This window comes from Cyanistes caeruleus, chromosome 9 (assembly GCF_971803275.1).
Source record: "Cyanistes caeruleus chromosome 9, bCyaCae1.hap1.1, whole genome shotgun sequence".
NCBI lineage: Eukaryota > Metazoa > Chordata > Aves > Passeriformes > Paridae > Cyanistes > Cyanistes caeruleus.
The window spans coordinates 15,186,779-15,205,293 of NC_141709.1; the positions used below are offsets into that span (position 1 = coordinate 15,186,779).

Consider the following 18,515-nt stretch of genomic DNA (forward strand, 5'->3'; position numbering starts at 1 on the left):
TTTATAAAAAACACAAGAGTAGAAAAGATTGCAGGCCTCTGTGGGAAACAGCCCTGCCTGCAGCCACATCCCTGTGCCTCCCTCCCCTCTCTCAAACACTCCTCACACTCTGCAGGGTCTCAATTCTTGTGGAGAGCCCACATTTTGCTGGGGCACTGGAGAGCACAGGAGGTCTGAAAGGGGGAATGAAATGCTTAACTTTTAAAGTGAAGAGAGAATGGATGGCAGAGGAGGGTGAGCAGGCTCAGAAATCAATATACACTCACACTAACATGCTGCCAGACCCATAAAATATAAAGCCTGTCTGGACTATCCAGATTAGGAACAGGCAATTTCTGTGTCCTTTCCCTACCACAGAGAAGCATACAGACCAGGCAGCACTGAAGACTGTCTCTGAAAGGAAAGACAGATAAAAACAATGGGGAGATCTGCTCACACTACTGACCCTTTGAAACCTCTCTCTCCACACTTTAAAATTAACCTATTTCATGTTTTGAACATATTAACCTCAAACAAAATACACAATATCTTGAGGAACCACATTTGAACTAGCATCACATTTTTCCATGAAAATATTTTTGAAATAAATGATAAAGAATTTTAAAATGGACAGTCAACATGAACTGAAGATACCTGAAAATGTTCCTGATTAAATTATTCTTGACTATTTCAATGCATTATGCAGTTTTGCACATGTGCATTCATTTCTCATGTTTTGCATAATCTTTCTGATGACTGTATGCACAAGTGTACCATGTAGAAACAGCAGTAAGCCAATGTGATTACTCATTAAACTTAATGAGAAGGTTAGAATTATCTACTATAAAACTAAGATGAAAGCAAAATCACAAATTTGAAAGCTAACTAAGGGCTGAAACATATGCAAGTACAGTTAGTCAATACCCTCTTAACATGCAGAACAATAAATACATCATATAGATATACAGCAAATTTGGATGCATGTTACCCAAGTGGATCTCAGCTGTGATGGTGTATGAAATGATAACATTTAACTCTAATCAGACACATAACTCAGAGGAAGCAAAAGCACAAAGTAATTAAGGGCTCTCTTTCAACACTGGAATGTTTTTGATAGCCAGATAGCATTCTGCCCTTTTCTGCATCAACACAGGGAAGGAAGACAGAGCTTGATGTGTGCCTCCAGATCTCTGTAAATAAATGCAGGGTGACTCCTACACACAGAGATCAGGGCTGTAACAACTCAGCAAAAACCAGAAAAGGATGAAGCCCAGAGCCTGCAAACAATGTATGTGTGACAAGTTACAGAGGAAGATGGCCAAGTACAGCTGAGGGATCATAAAATCATAGAGTACCCTGAGTTCAGGAGGACTCACAAGGATTATCGAAGTCCAGCTCCTGGCCCTGCACAGGCCCATCACCAAGACTCACCATGTGCCTGAGAGCATTGTCCAAACACTTCTTGAACTCTGCCAGGCTTGGTGCTGTGACCACTGCCCTGGGGAGCCTGTTCCAGTACCCAAACAGCCACAGGGGGAAAAACCTTTGTCTAATATCCAACCTGAGCCTCTTCTCAGCTTCACATGAGTTACCTGAGTCCCACTACTGGTCACCAGAGAGAGATCCTCCATTTCTGCCTGTGAGGAAGCTGTGGACTGCCCTGAGGTCTCACCTGTGTCTACTCCACTCTTACCAAGCCAAGTGACCTCAGCTGCTCCAGAGATGGCTTCCCCTCAAAGCCCTTCACTGTCTTGGTAGGTCTCCAATAGGTTTAAATCTTTCTTCTATTATGGCACCCAAAACTGCACTCAAGGTGATACTTAAAGTTTAATACTCCAGGAAATACTCAAAAGCCCTTCTTTAAGAGGTGGCTTTAAGGATGTTTTTAGATGTTTGTTCTGACCAAAACTGCCTGCAGAGGCCTGGGTTGGGCGCTCTCAGCAGCAGCCCCTGGGTGACCACTCAGGGCCTGGGAGCCTGGCCTGAGGGGAAGCTGTGCTCTGTCAGGTGGTTCCAAAGCCCACAAGATAATTTTGAGCCTATGTGTGTGTCAAATGAGATGTACCTCCACTTACCCCTAGCTGAAACCCAACAAAGAGATAATGTTGGGAATTTTCCTCCCCTTAATTCTCATTTCTTCTAAAAGCTTCATATTAAAAATGTACCACTTGCAGCACCCACAGGGTTTTATACGTGTGGAAGAGGTGGATTCTCATTTAGTTGTTACCTCTTCAAAGGCATAATTAAAGTAAAAAAAAAAACACCAACAAAATCTGGAACCCCACCAAATACAAACCTTGACCCCCCCTCCTCCAAACCTGTGCAGATGCTCCAAATCCCTGCCCATGATGCTCAAGGGCGATGGCACTCTGACCTTTCTCCCTGTCATGCCGTGCAAAGCACTTCCCAGGAGTTAGCACCACTCTCTTCTCTCCAGAGGCTGATGTCCACAACCTGAGGTGAGAGGTCTTTTTAGAATGAAGGAACAAAAAGAGTTTGTTTTCTTTACCCAGGTGTTTCTGTGGTAGAATGGGCTGAAAACCTGAGTAGCTGTGAATATTCGAACAGCAGGCATGCAAATATTTAATCAACTCTATAAATGAGCTAGGGATGTGTGCCACTGGTTTTGAAGAACCATCTAAAGAGTTTTTATGCTTCAAATACTTCCATTGAGACATGAGTCATATTAAGCAGCTTTGTGGCAGATACAGTAGCTCCTCCTTCATGCAATATCTTTCTCTGAAAGCTTTGATTGAGAGCTAAGCCACATTAAGAGTTTAGTGGCTGAGCGTGGGAGCTTCCTTCAGTAAACTTCCTGAATTAATTGCTGCTGGAGCTCATCACCCATAATAATATTTTCAGAATCTTTCCCTGTCACATCCCTTTCATCTTCCTCTGTCAGGTTAAATTCATCTTTTTGATGTGACGTACAATAAAGTCTGTAAACAAGGAACAAAAGTTTCACTACTCAATAGGGAGAAGCAGCAGAGTTTTGCTACTGTTGACAGGTCTGGTTTCAGAAATTTGATGAAATATGAAACAGAATTTTAAAGATTAACAGTCGAAAATAAAGAATTCTTTTGTCCACAGTCCATCACCTCCAGGGACCATGGCAAGGATTCTTCTACATTCAGAGCTTTAGAAAGTTTCTATGCAACATGTACAACAAAGTGAGAGACCCGCACCAATCTTACACATAGACAAGCAGGAAATTAAAGTTGTAGTTTAGGCTAGTTTCTCTTCCCATGGTTATCCTTAGCTGTGAATTGTCTTAGGCTGAAGGTATCCTACAGAAACAAATGGAATGATAAATCTTGCTCAAAATACTCAGCTGCCAGGTAGGCAGGTTGGAATTGCAAGTTAAAACACTCCTGAGCAGGGTAGAACTCTAGGCCATGGTAAATTCTTAAATTAGCAAAGGTGCAAACTATGCACTCTCTCTTGCTAGGCACTGCTCCTATGGGGACTGCAAAAAAAAAAATCTTACCCTTAATGAGATAGGATCCAGTTATGCAAGAAATGCAAAGACACACTTTAAACACCTAGGGATGAAAGGAGGGAAAGGTTAAGACAGTCTTGATCTGTATCCCATCTGAAAACAAATGCAAATTCTCTCTCTGGCAGATGCTTTTAGAATACTTGGAAAAGACCAAACCCACTAAAATTATTTTTTCCCTAATGCTTTCATGAAAATACTAATTAATTGAAAAAAATTGTTTGAGCTGTAAATATAAATTATGTATCTTACAGGAGCCCAAAAATTTTAATGCATATCAAAAGAAACTGTTTCAGTAGGCTTAGATTTCCTGTATATAGGTGGAACACATTTAGTTTTTCAACTTCTCTAAAGCTTTTATGTGACATTTGAAAAAAAAACTATCCCTTCAGTCAATAAGACATTGTAAATATATGCCAATATAAAATATACAAAATATACTTTTATAGAAGTTACTCACATAAATATAAGTTTATATGAAGATAAAAATACATTCACTCTTTAGTGGTGAACTCAACCACTGATAAATACACTTGGACTAACTTCACAAAATTTCCATGTTTTGTGATGGTATCAAACCAAGACTGCAGAGAGCTGAAGGCTGACACCAGGTTAAGTGAAAGGGAATCAGAGCCATTCTGCTTTTCTGACTGCCATTATGGTAATGTGATCAGTACCTTGACAGATGCTAAGAAGAATAATTTTGCTGATTGACTTTTCTTCAAACCCAAGGCTGTGGGCAATCAAAGAAAATATGAACATCTGGCTGAGCTTTTGATTGCCATGCTCACTGATATAGTGCACCCAAATAAGCAACAATTAGTACAGCTTGTGTCAAAAGACCCATCAGTTAATTCAAATTAAGTCAGGAAAATTGAATCTAATTGGCATTCATGCATATTTGTACGCAAAGTTTAAATAAGATTCTTTTGCATTACATTATCCTTTATTTACAAGGGAAACACATGCAAAGTTTTGTGGTTTAGGCAAATGTTTTCAAAATCCTTTTGACTTCTTAAAGCCAAACTTTTGGGAAAACACTGTGTCCTTTCAAAGGACATATTCAGTCTAATAAATGCAAAAATATGCTGGCTTTCTCAAGCTCATATTTCTTATTTCTTAAAAAATTTCTCAAATTTGGACAAGTTATTCATAGGCATTTTGTTAGTAGAAGGCAGAACTGTGGGCAAATTTGCTAGTTAAGATGGTGGCCAAGATAATTACCAGCCTGTAGTAAGAAAGAAAAATCTGAAAGCTGAAGACTACTTTCCTCATGCTTTTGCTTGATTCTGAGTGTAAAACCCTGGTAATATGTACTCTCTTCTAAGAAAAGATATTGTTTCCAAGTTAAGCTGTTAAAGTTTTATTTGTAACTTGGGTGTGAAATCTTTTTTTTTCTTAAAAAATAGTGGCAGATTCTCTGGCTGAGGTGCTATCTCTCAGCTAACTATAAGTGAAATTTACTGTAATCTCACCTAAATCTCAGTTATCTTAATCTGACCTGACTCTAAAATCCTGTTACAAAATTCCGGGATTTCTGCAACTGTTTCAGATGTGTTGATCTAAAGCCTAACACAAACCATTGTATCTCAGACCACACGGGGGACAGGGTCACACTGGCAGCCCCAGCTGCAGCTTTGCTCATGGGCTGGGGTCACATTGCACCTGTAGCCACTGCTCCTGAGTGCCCAGTGTTGTCAGAGCCAGGGAGCTCCAGAGCAGAGCTGGGAATACCTAAAATACTGATAGAGCAGAAGAGGGACCATGTCACAGGAGAAGGTTGTGGGAGTCAGTCCACTGGCCACGACCCACATGCTACATTATCAGCTGCCACTGGTGCAATGAGTGTGGCCAAGCACCTCTTATAGTCTTTTACTATTCTTAGGGTTCCTTTTGTTTTGATGCCAAGAAATAGTTTTTCCTAATCACTGACTTCTGCAAATATTAAGACTGAAACACTCTTGAGAACAATCAGATCAATTAATTAGAAAACTGTTACTATGCTGCCTTCATAAATCAAGAGTTAGCTTGTGATCCATAACTTCAAACAGTCATTTAGCAGCTGTTCTTGAAGTTCTTTCCTTTAAAATTCTAATGTCTCTTATACATCCATCTTCTGATTCAGAGGTTAAGAGTTCTTCTACTAGTGTTACCTTTAGAAATATATTTGATGGAAAATCCCCTAGGTAATCTAATGATATGGTCCAGTTACTCTCAAATGCACAGGCCCCTTATAAATGCTACTCAAAAATCAATATCAATCCTTCAGTGCCTTCAAAAGATGTGGAATAAGGGCCATAATAATGGTGATTGCCTCCAGCAAATAAGTGTTCAGTGATTATACTGCAGTGGCCTGGAAGTCCAAATCCCCCTCAATAACTTTCTAAAGGATGCATGCTGGGAAATGTAAAATCATCCCTAGCAGGCAGATCAGTAGCTGCACTTTCTAGTCAAGTACCTACTTATTTACTGTGTTGCTCTCTCATTATTGACATAAGATTTTGGAGAAGAAAGTCTGCTAAAAAAAAAGGTAAGTTGCAGAACAGTAGGACAGCATTTCAGACATGTTCAGCACAGCAAAGAGTACTGTGCATCACAGGAGAATCAGATGGCAGTCCCTCCCTTTGCCTGTTTTATTTATGAATCTGAAAGTAAATTAAGGAAAATATAATTTCAAAGACTGTGGTAGCAGGGAAAAAAATCACTCCAAGTGTAAACAACAAAGCAGCATTCATAGTTATGGCCTCTGATATTTATTCTCTGAGTAAAGCAGCTTCTTGCTTGGAGTCAGGAACAGGGGAATACTTAGCAAAGTTGGAAATAATGTGGCAGTTACTTTATCACTAAGACTCTGAATGTAATGTCATGGCACTTACCTGGAGTTTGTTTCCATGGTTTGCACATGAGAAGGTTGTAGTGGACAGTATCAGAAGCTCAGCACAGCCCAGGTGTAGCCATTGCTTTGACTCTCCACAGAGTCAGCTGCACCACTGGAGTGAGAGACTGGCTACAAGTCACCCAAAGCCCAAGTTGCCTTAGGGCATTGTGTTCCCATCTCATTATCTTCTCTGTGCCAATACTGCATCAAAACCAACCAAAAGACATCAGGGTTTCCTTAATGTCTGTTCTTTGGTTGAATCCATGACTGAACCATGAGTTCAATTCACTCTCAAAAATAAAAGACATGACAAAATTCTCTTTCTCCAGAGAATTCTTGGCAAATGAGTGCTCCATCTTTCCTGGGATAGGAAGAATACTACATGCTACATCTACACTTCACCCTATCAAAACTTTTAAATAAAACTACTGGAAAAAATTGTCCATATACATACATTGATCTGTTGCCAGGGATGTTACTTGCCACAAGACAAATAAAGTAATGATACAATAAAAAATAAAACCCTTTGGAAATTGAAAGACAGTGATGTTTTTGTATGTTAGAAACAAAAGTACAAAATAAAGATTGAAGAAGAACTCCCAACTGTTTGTTTGGGCTTTTTTTTTAATCCTGCATTGGATTTAAAGTATTTTTATTTCAACCATCTTTCAAATATTAAAGTTTGTTTTCTACCAGTATTCATACCAATTTAACTGTCTTAGCAAGTTCTGGAAAACCAACCTTTTTTGCAGATATGGTGTAACACTATGTTGAGTTCTACAGCTCCATGAACCAAAATTAAATCATTATCATCTGTTTTTCCTGCATGTATAATATAGTGTTTGTATGATTGCCTATTGGAACTGGAAATATACTGTGCCATCTAGCAGCTGATAGTTTAAGCAATGCATAAATATTAGAATAGAGAAAAGCTTAGTGTGATTTCAGAGCCAGTTTCATTGAAAATTCCCTGAACTGGCCACTCTCTTTGTGCCATCTGTTCTTATAGGACATTTCTGGTAGCTGAGGGGGTTTTTGTTTCAAAAACTTTGAGAACAAATGTTATGTCCAAATATATTCTCTGCAATAAGCATTAGGTAGTGAAATAAATTAGACTAAGTACCTACCCAGGAGTAAAATTTAGGTTTTACAGACATGAGTGCTACCAGAGGTATCACTCAGGGAACCTGTTATGATTTAGAGCTTAGTGATATGGTAATACTAAGATACCTTAAGCAAGGTGTTGGCTGAATCAGTCAAGTTAATCTCAACTGTTAGTCAAGCCATTTTATCCACATAAGTTGATTTTAGTCCATTAAGACAGCCCTTTTACTTCACAGTGTGCATAGTCATTACATTTCCCTACCTTCATTTGTCTTCATTCAAAGGAGCACTCAACCACCTTGGTGCTTATTGCCATTAACAAGATTGTGGTTTACCTTAATACAGTGTCAAATGAAGTCACAAAGAGTCACGTGGATGACAGCAAGAGAAACTGCATCAGTGTGCACAACGTTACCCTGTAGATGAGAAATATAAATGAGGGATGAAATGCAATTTAAGCAAACACTCAGATGGAAAATAAATATGCCATTGCAGATAAAAAATTCCTGAAGCAGATGTATAGGAGTCCTCCTTCACTTGTAATTCTTGCAATGAGATTGAAAATCAGAAAAAAATCAGAATTGTTAAGAAATCAAGAAATAGCAGATATTTTCACTAAAGTTGTTGTATTTCAGTGAAATCATTATCTTTTACTGACAAGGCAAGCATTATAAAACATAGAGAGTTAACTGCATGAGCATCCTAAAAGCTTGTGTATTAAAGCTCAAAAGTTCATTTGGCAGAGAGACTAATAGGCCTAAAAATTTTCTAGTTCATTTCAACATCTTCTGTTTTTCTCACTAGTGCTGGCACTGATGTTCATTTATTATTGTAGGATCTGATCATATTTACAAACCTTTGCTACTTTTCCTCCTTAGAGACCTCATCTGAATCACTTTTGAATATCTAGCAGATGTTCAAGATACCGAGATCTTAGAAAGATGCAAGACTCTTTAAATACCATGTGAAGCTCAGCTACAATCTCTAACTACTGTGCTTAAAAAGTAAAGCTTTCCTTGAAGACACTGTCTCATATAAATACCTGCTGCTGGTTTATCCTCTGAATCAGCTTGTGATGATCATGGAGGATTCAGGATTCCAGACCAGATAAATCCCATACAGCTGTACAAAGTCCCTACGTTAATTTTGTCTCCAGCACTCATTATGCTCAACATTTCCATCATTACTTTTGACATAACAGTCTTTTACTATGAGTCCTTGGCCTCCAATATTTGGTAGAAAAAGAAATGTAATTCCTGAGGACAAAATGTACAGATGGGAGAGGATGGCTTTGCCTTTTACAGTACTGACCTTCATAAGTTTTAAAATGCACACTCAAGGAAATACATTCATTTGACTGAGTACTCCTCGCTTCACCAAAGAATTAACTTTTACCAGTATCTCAGGTTTGGTCCCCAGCTCTTGCATGAAATGAACTCATGGGGACTGTGCACAGCTTATAAGTCTAGTGCTTTTTTAGAAGCAAAATGATTTGCCACTGTGCAGCAGCACCTGATGAGATCAGATTAGATGCAGATGTCTTTCAGAAACACTTGCAATTTTCATTTTCTCTGAAATTAAAAGTAAAAATGTCTGCAGGATAAGAAACTTCTTCATTAAGGATGGGTTCCTATATGTACTCCTTTGCGTACTTATTCTCCTTCCACATTAGCCATGGGGGAATTAAGATGCTCAAAGTGAACTTCAGTGAACATGCAGATGCAGCAGGTAGGTCAGAAGAAATCACTCACCTCTCACTGATATAGCAGTCACATAATGAGTGTGGATACAGAGCTAAGAGAAGCAAGAGTGATGTTATCCAAACTCAGAATGTCTCAATCCATCAGCAGGGTCAAATCACTTCCCACCAGCAAGGGAGACCAACCCCAGCTACAGCCACCACAAACTGTAATTTTGTGAGTAAGCCGCAGTCCAGTAAATTATCTACATCCTTGTGTGCTAACTAAACTCTTATAATCTATATTTCTGATGCTAACATGTCTTTTTCCTAACTTTTTTTTATGACTCTAGCTTTGGAAGAAGCTTTCTCTTTGAAGAGCTTCTCAGCTCTCTTTCTGGCCTTCCCTTCTACACCATTTTTCCAGAAATGTATTCCCATGTATTATTTGCTATTTTAAGCCCACACTGGGACTATGTAAATCAAATCTAATCTGCTAAACTGATAATTGTTGAATAAACTGATAATTGTTGAAGTGATGTATTTTTTAGTGTGTATATTTGTATGAACCTGTCTTGTCAAATTCCCTGACCTGTGTGTGTTACAATAGCTAACCCCAGTACTGCCACTGCAGCTGCACCTCCTCAGGATTTTGGCCTGCTCTGCTCTCTGAGGAGAGAGGAAAACCATTGATGTGACATCCCACTCCCCTTGAAATCTCACCAAATCAGGAACAAGTTCATGCAGGACAGCTTGCTCTGATTCTGTCAGTTTTTACACTTAAGGCAAAAAAGGGCCTGACTCTGATGACTAACAGTACAAGGACAATGATGTACAAAACTGTATCAATTAAAAGGAAACACCTACTTTCATATATTAGTACAAGAATATAGTCAGAAATCTGAAAACCCTTTTTTGTTCTTCCCAAATTAGAATACACATATATCATTATAGTCATCATTTTATGAATATGTGGGGAAAGAATATGTATTGACTGACCTTCAAATCAACCCTCAGCTTGACAGCCTAGATCAATGTATTATCCAGACCTCTATTTCTCAGTCTGTTTCAACTGTCAAAAAGAATTTGTTTGTTATAAATAGGAACTCTCCAACAACAACAGAAAATAAGATACAGGGAATCACATTGCAATGTACCTGTTCTCAAAATTCTCTTTGTTTTTTTAAAAAACCCAAGTTTCCAGGCTGCTTGCACGAATAGCATCCTCATCCCTCAGACTGGAGTATTCATAATGAAGTGAGATCAACTATTTACAATGTCTCCTGGAGGACAGAGAGGTGACATAAATTACAGATTAATGGCTTTTTGTTCTCTGTGTGGGAAGGTCATAGGAGATCCCAGGTCCTAGTGGGTTTCAGATCATAGGAGGTCTCAGTTTCGACAAAAAGGTAAATCAGATACAGAAAATTCTGGACACAGACTCTATAACTGAACTGCAAAACAACACACAAGTGTTTTGCCACCACTTTTTGAAGTCCATTTCATTTCTAATACTGTATTTTAAAAAAGTCTTGACTAGAATATTCTCCTAATTTATCTTTGTGGGCATAGAATGATTGAAAAATTGTAAAAAAACCCCACCATACTCTTAAATTACAGCTTCAGATGGCCAGTACACTAACAAATAAAATTATTTTTAACCCAGGGTACTTTCAAAAGCCATAAATGTCACTGAGATTCCCGTTTTGTGAGGGCAGGTAAGGGGTGGTTGTCTGAAGTCATGGTTAGGCCCTAGCAGACTTGCATTCATTGCAGGTACAGATTTTGTTGAGTACATAAGCAAGCCTTGGGAAGAGCACGTGCTGGGGAGGTGTCCTTAGGCCAGCAGTAATTAGCTCCCCTAAGAATCCTGCAGCCATGAGGTGCCGTGAGCTTTAGGAAGTGTACTGCGCTTTGAAGATGTAAAATGATTTCAAAGAGCTCATTGGTACCAGATTATCCACTACACTGGGATTTCTGCCTTACTATTTTCAACTTATATTATAAAATTATAAATAGATAATCAGACAAATTTGTAAGTTATTTTTGATGGCCAGTTATTGCACTTATTATTCAAAACCCCAAAGCACAAGTTTTCACTAGGAGTGTTCCTTTTCTGTAAGGAAACAAAAGTTTATTTTCATTTATTAAGGAGCCTGAAAATCTTTTCCTTTTTTCCTTTGTTTACTCCTTAAAAAAAGTTTGTGGTCTGTAAAAAAGAACAGAATTCTTAGAAGTAACTAACTTTTTCTTCCCTGATGATACTGCAAGATTCAATGGAAAAAAACCAAAAAACAACAAACCACAGACGGATTTTGTCAGCTCTTGATAACAGGATAACAGGATAGAAATTTAAGCTGCAAAAGGCTTTCTTTTGCTCCAAAAGCTCAAGATTAATATGAGAGTGATAATCAAAAAAACATGTTGGAGTCACATAGACATCAAAAAACCCACTTTTTTGGGTTACCTTCTCAGGAAAGGTAATGCTGCTCACAGGTCAGGCTGTTCAGCAAGAACACCTCAGAGCCATTTGAGACTCAGCAAAACAAGGCCAGGACTGGCTGGACCAAGCTCTAATTACAGCACCACCTCCAGTGGGGGCCTGGAGTCAGTAACTCCCAGAAGACCTTTCCAAGCAGAAGTTCTCCTACTGCAGTTACTGAAGCTACCCAAGAAAAGAGATCATAGGATTTTAGCAAGAAGGTTAAATATGGTAAAGCCCCTAAACATAGAAATAAAGCCAAATATTTAAATTCTTGCAAAAAGAGCAAAGCCTCAAATAAGGAAACATAAGCATTCCTCAAAGCCACACTGTAATTAAAGGCTTTCACACTAATTAAGTAATTAAGTAGCTGTACACACTAAATGGAAGATAAGAAGGGACCCATACCTTTTTTTCCTTTCAAGTCATCCTAACGGGAATAAGATATATTTACTCTATCACAGCAAGAATCTGTGGACAGATAAAGTATTTACTAAAAGTTACCCATATTATCTGTCATCTGCATTTCAAAAAGAAACATTTTAATTTCATACAATAGAGATCTGTTAAGTACTATCACTTCAAAATACTTTTTTAAAATCATGTAAGATTTTCCTTACCAAAATTTCACCTTCAAGATTTCAAACTGTAACAAGAAATTTTCTTTTATTTTCCCTGTTCAGCACTGTTTATACTCATGTATTCAACTTAGCATTTAATGATAGCAGGGTTTGTAACTGGTTGGATAGGCTGCCTGTTCTGCAGGTAAAAAAAATTATATAATAAATATAAATAAATATATTAAATTCCTCTCCAATACTTGGATCAGTGTATTCCCAACAGGCAAGAAATGGATACCTTATTCTATCATCCTGAGAGCACATTTCATTGTAGACAAGCTAAAGAGAAAACCCAGCATGAAACCCAGCTTCCCTTCTTCATAAGTACATGTCTGGCCACCTTAAAAGATTGTTCTACTTTTTTAATGAATAAATAGATCTTGATTCCACTACAGTTCCAGATTCAGCAAATTCAAACAACTCAGCTTCAGTCAGGGAAGAATTGGTTCATGCTACAACTGTTCATAATTTTAAAATCTGGAGATTTATGGTTCATCTTGTGTACCGGTTAATATCAAAAACATCATACCTGTAGCAATAACATTGCTCTTACATAGGGATTTTCCCCTATTTTTAGACTTAAACCTCAGAGGTAATGATGTTTGAATCATGGTGATTTCACTACGAAACAAAAAAAATACGAGACTTACATTAACCAGACTCAAATTCAGTGCCTATATCAATTCCCAAGTGACCATCTGCTCCACTTGCCCATAAGCAATATTAATATCTTCTCTTTTTACTGCCCTATTCATCCCCTCTCCCCCACCTCCCTGCTTTAGCTTTAAATCCTTCTCTTCATATAACACTACCCACCTATTTTTAATTCATGCCTTCCAAATTTCCATTTGGCTGCTCACCTCATCAACATATGGTGGATCTGCTCACTGGTGCTACAGACCTCCTGTCTGGGACCATTTATGAACCATCTTGTAGCTGGCACAGTCATTTACATGTCTTAAAGGCATTTACAAAATGTCACCACCTCAGAATATATCCTCAGAAGCAGCTGTGGCCAGATCTACTTAAAGCTCTTGATCTTAAATTTGTTCACTCTGTAGTGGGTCATAATTTCAGAAGTTAAAATAAAGCTTGATGTTAAGTATGGTATTATCATTCTAATCATCCTATTCTGATCTTGAAGCTTCCATCTGATCTGGAAATTTCTCTTATATTGAAAAGTAGGTATTTGTGAGATTAAGAAACTATTTAGTATTTATATTTTTCTCCTCAAAAAGAAGAGGAAAGATACATTTCAACTCTTAATTTCTTCCACACTTAATTTATTTGGAATACTATATTCCCTCTTTCAGATGTCCAGTGAGAAAGTGCATCTAATGAATATTCTCCTTTTAAAAACAAAATGTAAGGACGTTTCTGACCTTAGGGGGTCTTGTTGCTGAAGTTTGAGTCTCTAGTGATTATCTTACAGCTGTTCAATACCGATTCTGGGTCTCATATGAATGTGTAGTCCTTCTTGTACGTAAACCAAGAAACAATGCAGAGCTGCTCATCTGAGCTTTTCTAATTGTTCTTATACCATCAGCAAAGGAATTCTTGTAGATAGGTTTGTCATAATACCTTGTTAGTATTTTTTATTTAACAATTGCCTCTTGAAGCTAAGCAACCCTGGAGAAGAGTAAAGCTATGGTGAATACAGTTACTACACAATTAACAGACATGCAAGGTATGAATGATTTAGTAAGAATGAAAAGAAAAAAAAGTGTATTTGATGTCAAGCAACCAGGAAATGCCTGAAAAATCAAGTTTTATTTCCTTGAAAATTTCACACTCTGCATTAGGATATATTGACCTGAAATGCTGGACAGCAAATTAAAGCAAAGGCTTTGTGTGTGCCCCTCTGCATTGTTTCTCTGGTGTTGATGCTTACCTCAGCTGCCCTTTGGGGAGACTGCAGAATTTGGACAAATTTATAAACTTGCCAGCAATTTCTAGGCTCTAAAACACTGCAATACAAAGTAGTAGCAGCAGTCATCTGGAAGAGGTTTGCTGATTAGGCTGCCCAAGTTAATTATTAAAGACAAAGTAGTTTTAACGCTGCTGTCTCATGTTTGTAAGCAAAACAAAGGAAACATCAGCAACAAATGGACTTCGTCATGTTCTGATACTCTGCAGAATGCCAAACCATGTTTAAGAAATGTAGAAACTCATCTGAGCTCCTCTGCAGAAAAAAAAAAATTAGCAAAGTCAAAAGATAAATTAAAACAACTGGTTCTGCTACTATAGTGTCTCAAAATACCTGATACTGTTGTTCTCGAGTATGTAGAAGTGCTAATATGCAATGTTTAAACTAATCCTGGCTCAGAGATGAGGTCTGAAGGTAGATACACAGACTTTATTAATCCTCCCCTAGTACTGATTTTACTCAGCTAATATTAATTATTTTTCTCCATCACATGATGTCTTTAGGGCTGGGCTATACCTAACCCAAGCATCACCTAAAAAGAAAGCTGTAATAGAGATGATTGATTTGATTTATCTTTATCTAGTTAATCACTTAATCCTGCACTCACTTGCCTTAATTTTTGAAATTTCCTGAACCAAGAGAATGGACTGTTATTGCCAAAGGAAAAGGAGAAAAAGAAATGAAAGGAGAGAGAGAGAGAGAAGACAGAATCTTCATTTGTTTGCATTTCTCTATATCTCAGCTTCTACTTTGCATTCAGTTATACTCAGTGCTAAAAAATCCTCATTAATAAATAAAAGCAACCTTCTAATTCTGTATTGCTTTTGGTCCTGAAGAACATCAAAAGTCTGTGCAAACCTAAAGTAAAATGCAATCAGTTACCAAGCTCTGGGGATTATTTCACCAAAGCAATTGATTTAACTTCACCACTGCAGCCACCTCTCATTGGAAACATATCAGCTATTTAACAGCACACTCATAAAACAAGGTAACAAATTACCTCAACATTTCCTAGGGAATAACCTTTCAGTCTTTCACTAGAAGAAGATAGGTCATAAATCAGCTTTTTTTTCTTTTCTTTTCACTTCAGTTCATATGATGTCTACTATACCAACAAGAAATGTATTATAAAAGAAGGGAATCCAGCTGAAGATTCCGTACAATAGAAGGTATGGCTTAGGTTTTAGTAAATAGATAATGGGATCTTTAATGACCACATACAACAGGGATTGGGAGCTGTCACATCAAACTGCATTTCTATCTAACAGCACAACAGGAAACAGACTTCAGTGAGAAGCACAACTCAATTCACAAATGCAGGGTTTCCATCAGCAAAGATATTCTTCCCATGTGTGATCCGAGAGGGAGTATGTGCAGGACTTTGAGGACTGACATCTATCTCAACAAAAGGGAGAGTTCTGAGCTTGACAAGGGGCACTACCTAAAAAAGGAAAGGAGACACTGTCTAAGATATCATATCCAAAGTAATTTTTTTATTTCTTTTTCTTGCTATACATTTTTTGTTCTGTCAAATGGAAAAGTGATTCCTTTTCTTCCCTTCTCTTGGGCTAGGGCCACATCTTACTTTCACTATGGGAAGTGAAGAGACAATTCTCAATGTTGATGCCTTCAGACACTTCCCATACAAGTAATAAGCAAATTATATTTCCTTTTTTTTCAAAACTGTTGAAAAATCTAGAATTGCCATTATCACTCATCAAGATATTGCAATGTTTTTCACAGTGTTGTTGATTTTGAAAAGCTACATAACACCATACAGAAATTAAATAACTTCATTTTCACTAACAATTCTTTCTTTCTAACATTATTCAATATGTGGATCATCTGTCCTGTATTCCTGTGATCAGATATTGAAACTTAGCTTTAAAGTTTTCTCAGAAACAATAATGACAGTGACTAGGATCTTTGTCACGTCCCTGAGTTCTGTCAGGGAAACCCAGCAAGGTGAGGCCATCTAAGCAAACACAGTTACACAGGGGAGGATAAAAAAGTCATAACATACCCAGCTGGACAATAGAGGAGCCCCAAGTGCTGAGCAGCAGCTGCATTCTGATGGAAGTGCTCACTAAGAGCTGGCAGCATTCCTGCAGTGAGCTGGAAATGCCTGACTCCAGGAACACAACAGGCCAGAAAGTGCCAAGTGCCAAGAACACAAAGTGCAGACCACCAGCAGCACTTTAAAGCTCCTGTAACTCCTGAAGATCTGCTTGGAATGGTATTCCTCCTGAAATCTGTAATCCCACGGGTCTGCTGGACGTCCCTTGCTGCTTGTGTGGAGTCAGCTCTACAACAAGCACACAGGTGTGAAACAGCATTTCCCTTGCTTGGAACCAGTCAGAATGAAGAAAGGGTTATAAATATTGAAATAGATTCCCAGATGCCAGTGTCTCAGGACAGGTGGGAACATGACTGCACAAGTCTGTCTAAAAGCTCACAAGGCCTGTACAGGTAATAACACTTTTCTGAGCAAAAATTTTCTCTGGCTTTGGCAACAATAACCCACTGAGGTTTTATTTTCTCCCCCCTCAAATCAGAATTTTTCTCAAATCAGCACTGTTCTAAGGAGAAAAATTTAAAATATAATTTAATTTTTATTTGATATGTATTGACATGTATAAAGAATTGCTTTCACTAAGGCAATTTTCATAGGTTTTTTGGGGTTTTTAAAACTTTTTCTTTTATTTTAGCCGAACCTGTAACACAGTACTGTTATTCAATCATCTTCAGAGATTTTTTCATTCTAATTCTTGAAAAATAAAAAAAACTTTATTCATGTATACTCTAGATACCTCCTGATTTAAGGAAAACATTTAGCATTTATGAATGATATTTTTTACTTTGCTGATGGTAATACATTTTCACATAGCAGCTGAATACCTTGTGTATAGGACATACCCAAGCACCCAAAAAAGGAAATTAAGGTGGTATATAAGGTGGCATTTCTTTACATAGAAATAAAAACTATGACAAATTAGTGAGAGAGTCACTGAAAGGCATTTGGCAGCATTGGTTTTGTCTGAAAATAATCCAGCTGCCATCTTTTTTTAGACAGTCATGGGAGTCTGACTGACTGATCTAAGAAGCTGTCATCAAAGAGATCTGAAAGCTTGATAAAGTACAGAGAAATCAATTTTTCAAACCCAGACAATCTTCAGCTTGGATGCTTGGGGAACACAACAGAATAACTGACTGGCATAAAGGAACTAGAAAAGTTAAATTACTCAAGATATTACTGGATTTGTCTATTTCTTCTGTCACCCAGTTTGCACATATGAATATTATGTTCACTGTACTGTTATTAATTCTTTTTTCTAGTTAACAGATAAAAAGGCCTCAGAACTTCCACTTCTGCATTATCTTTTTTCCTCATCTGCAGTCATTGTATTTACAAAATAATCTATTCCATTTTTTTTCTGCTAAACATCTTCACCTCCCAGTACCATTTCTGTGTATTCAAGTGTGTAAGTTCTGCTGAATGTCAACAGACTCTCCAAAGAAACTCCCACATTTATTTCATGGAAAATACCTCTGAAAGTACAGTCTAAAAGGCTTAAATCACTTCTGGGACTGACATAACATTGTTGCCCCATGTTTTCTCCATGGCTGTTTCCTAATGATGGAAGTTGATGTGCCCATGCCTGTAACTCATTTACACAGCTTTGAAAATGTAACCTGAGATCACCTCTCCGTTGCTCAGTTCCAAAGAAATCTCCACCTTCTCATATAATTTATTTTCAATCTATGACTTCCAATTAAACTTCTACTAAACAAGTTTAAAAAATATATTGCTGTTTTAAAATTATTGAATTCCTCTTTTTGTTTCATGCTCCCTCAAGGAATGTTTTAAAGAGTGTATAACATCTTGCAATCGCTTGGGCATGTTGGGTTTTAAAAGTGATCAGGTTTCAATTACCAATAATGACCTTGCAGGGCTTCAATAATTACCACAATTCTCACAGGGTGCTTATTAAATTTTTAGTGGTTTTTCTTCTTATTTAAAAAACTTTATTCCTTTTGCACAGAAAAAAAAATTCTCGATGATTTCAAGGGAACTATTTATGCCTAAAGCTACTTAGTGATGATAAAAAGTAGTACTGTTTGCTCATATTTTATTTTTCCATATTTGCAGCTATTTAATATTCTGCCCTACCTTGCTATGTACTAAATACTTTGCAGCTTTCAGAGGCTTGATCTTATAATTTTTAACAGCTCTTATATTCCTTTCTAGTGACATCAGATGTAATTTTTTATCCTTAATTTTATTGAAATAAGTGTTTTGGGGTTTTTTTTTCTTATATAATAATCACCTGTAACAGCTCACAGTAAACAG

General features: G+C 37.5%; 1 long non-coding RNA gene across 1 annotated transcript; it reads right to left on the minus strand.

Moving 5' to 3' along the window:
- Window positions 1-2,281: 2,281 nt before the first annotated feature.
- On the minus strand, window positions 2,282-7,867 carry LOC111932464 (uncharacterized). Its single transcript, XR_002866169.2, has 3 exons — window positions 7,793-7,867; window positions 3,467-3,521; window positions 2,282-2,433 (listed from the first exon to the last, which is right to left on the minus strand). It is a non-coding gene; the product is annotated as an uncharacterized LOC111932464 (long non-coding RNA).
- Window positions 7,868-18,515: the final 10,648 nt, after the last annotated feature.